We start from the raw sequence: 3,344 nt of genomic DNA on the forward strand, positions 1-3,344 counted from the left end.
GAAAAATCAGATGATTTCTTGGTAACTTTAATGAAGAAAATGATCATACTAATCTGAAAATCTAATTAACTTAAATCTTTTTCAAAATGTTAAATATTTCTCTGCTATTGCTCTTCCAGAGCATCATTATTAACACTTTTTGAAACCCATAATCAACATTCCAGGGTAGGAATACTTGTTTGTCAATTTTCTCCTGTGAAAAATCGAAGAGCCCATATGTAAGATCAAGCACCTGATTCCAACCTGATTAAAAATCACACTAACAAGACCAAATTAAAATGCAATCTCTCACATACCCACACAAAGCTATCTTTCAAGTCTTCACATCATGAATTACCTAAACCAGATTCCACTGTCTCCTGTCTACCTCTCAAACCCTACTCAAAGAAAGTCTCTTGACAGTTGCTTTGTCCTGATCACATCTGCCTTTTAACATCTATCTTCCAGGCTGCCTATATTAGATGTGGGTACATCAGTCTGAGGCTGTCAACATCTGCACTGGACAGGAGACCAATTTTCACCTCCTTCAATCTGACTCTAGGCAGTTGCCAGGGATAAAATCATGCCTCGAGAACCTGACAGCTTGTGCTCAATATCCTTTTGTCAAGGATAAAATACATCATTATTTTCCTTAAAATTGCCTTGCCACATATGTATATGTAGGTATATACACACATATATATAAAATACATATACACACACATATATATACACATACACTTACATATACAGGTGCACAAATACCTCTCCATACATGTGTATATTTATTTTTCTCCCTATATACAAATGATTCAAGCTGTACCAAGGAAAATGGCACCTATGTCCTCAATTTTACTACACAATTACCGAGATAAAAGAATGTCTCTTAAAAAATTAAAATAAAATAAAAATAAAGTAAGAGAATGTCTCTTAATTATTATCAATTAAAAACCCTCATTGCCTATCCCTTCGTTATGACAATGTCCTAAGAGACCATCAGTTTTATCTGACTGGGTAATTCTGTGCTTTCAACATTTAAAAAAGGTGAGAAGATATCTGTGCAACAAGACCATTAAAGAGTATACTCACAAATAAACTATAGCTACTAAGATCATTCAGGTGCTAACAAACTCAATAGTTTTAACTCTATTGTTTTAGTAGACCAATAAATACTGTTTTTTTGCTCTAAAACTGACAAGGTGGTTCTTGTAACGATTGAGACTTAGTATTGAACAACATTGACTACTCTCAAAGTCTTACTTTCACTCAAAGACAATGCACTTGCACTATAATCAAAGCTTACCTGAAACAGAATACCAATCCAAAAGCCAGAACTTGAAAAGAAAAGCCTCCAAAGAAATCTTATGACAAATACTGCCTAAACATAAATAAACATGAAAAAGGGTACAAGCCAAACATTAAAGTATTTGCTTTCTTTTTTTTTTTTTTTTTAAGATTTTACTTATTTGACAGAGAGAGAGAGACAGGAGAGAGGGAACACAAGCAGGGGGAGTGGGAGAGGGAGAAGCAGGCTTCCTGCTGAGCAGGTAGCCAGACACAGGCCTTGATCCCAGGACTCTGGGATCATGACCTGAGCCAAAGGCAGATGCTTAAGGACTGAGCCACCCAGGTGCCCCAAAGTATTTGCTCTCTATTTACTGGACAAGAATATTCAGTAAAAGAATTTACCCTATTTTCACGAACTTCCATCCATTTGAGAAGAAGGGCTATCTGCTTTCACTATTAAATGTTTTCTCAAGGGCGGCCTAGGTGGCGTAGTTGGTTAAGTACCTGACTCGGTTTCTGCTCAGGTCGTGATCTCAGGATCTCAGGGTTGTCACACGGTCCATGGTCAGCTCTGGGACTCTCTCTCCCTCTCCCTCTGCCCTTCCCCCTACGCACCTCCAAGTCCAGTAAGACATAACTCAATCGTTGAGAATGTGGTAAAATCCCAATCGATAGGAAAAATAACAGGGATTCAACCAATCAACAAAGGAGGATGAAGGTTTACAGATACCTACCACTGCCCTAGGGTCTCTCACAAGCACTATGAAGAATGGTCAACATCAATTCCCACCAAATAGAGCTCGTTTTTTTAAGGAAGTAGCATTTTACATCTATAAAGATAGCAGACAATGTTAACAGACTATCCCATTACTTGTCAAAAAAATTTGCTTCTACTCAATACCACTTTATTATACCCTTATTCCTTTGGAGAACTCTCCCCCATTCCTCATGTCCTAGGGTGAACATGTGATCCAGGCTGGCTAGAAACTGATTCAGTGCTGAGGATCACCCAAGCAAAGCTAACCAGTCCCCTCTATGACTAAAATATAGAGGCAGAGGAAGAAAAGCTCTTTTTCTGCTAGGGTAACAAAACTAGGATCACCACCTCAAACTACATCTTGTCCAATATGTACATATGAAAAGAGAGGTAAGTTCAATGGAATATTATGTAGCCATTAAAAAGGGATGAGATTGTGCCATTTGCAACAACATGGATGGACCTAGAGGGTATAAGCTAAGTGAAGTAAGTCAGACTGAGAAAGACAAATATCTTATGATTTCACTCATATGTGGAATCTAAAAAAAAAGAAGAAGAAGAATTAAAAAAAAACAGAATCAGACCTATAGAGAACAAACTGATGGATGCCGGAGGGCGGGGGGGGGGGGGAGGACAGGCAAATTAAGTGAAGAGGAGTGGGAAATAAAGGCTACCAGTTGTGAAATTGAAAGTCACAGGAATAAAAGGCACAGCATAAGGAATACAGTCAATAATTTTTTAACAGCAATGCATGGTGACAGATGGTAGCTATACCTGTGATGAACAGAGCATAATGTATAAACTTGTCCTATCACTATGTTGTATATCTGAAACTAATGTAACATTGTCTGTCAACTACATTCAAATAAGGAGAGAAGGAAGGAAGGAAGGGAGGGAGGGAGGCCGGCAGGTGGTGGGAAGGAGGGGAGGGGAGGTAAAATGAAATAAATGGAGTCAAGTGATGAAGAAAGCCTTACATCCTTTGAGTCACTCAAAGCTAACTATCCCTGAACTCAAAATCTACTCCTGGAATTCCCAATTACGAAGGCCCATAAACTCCCTTTTTGCTTTAACAGCTCTGAACTAGATGTATTTCTTTTTTTTTTTTTTAAAGATTTTATTTATTTGCGAGAGAGAGAATGAGAGACAGAGAGCATGAGAGGGAGGAGGGTCAGAGGGAGAAGCAGACTCCCTGCTGAGCAGGGAGCGTGATGTGGGACTCCAGGATCATGACCTGAGCCGAAGGCAGTCACTTAACCAACTGAGCCACCCAGGCGCCCTGAACTAGATGTATTTCTGTCGCTTGTAATTAGTGAGGTTA

Source organism: Leptonychotes weddellii, chromosome 7 (genome assembly GCF_054177405.1).
Source record: "Leptonychotes weddellii isolate Sample4059 chromosome 7, ASM5417740v2, whole genome shotgun sequence".
In the NCBI taxonomy this organism is placed as follows: domain Eukaryota; kingdom Metazoa; phylum Chordata; class Mammalia; order Carnivora; family Phocidae; genus Leptonychotes; species Leptonychotes weddellii.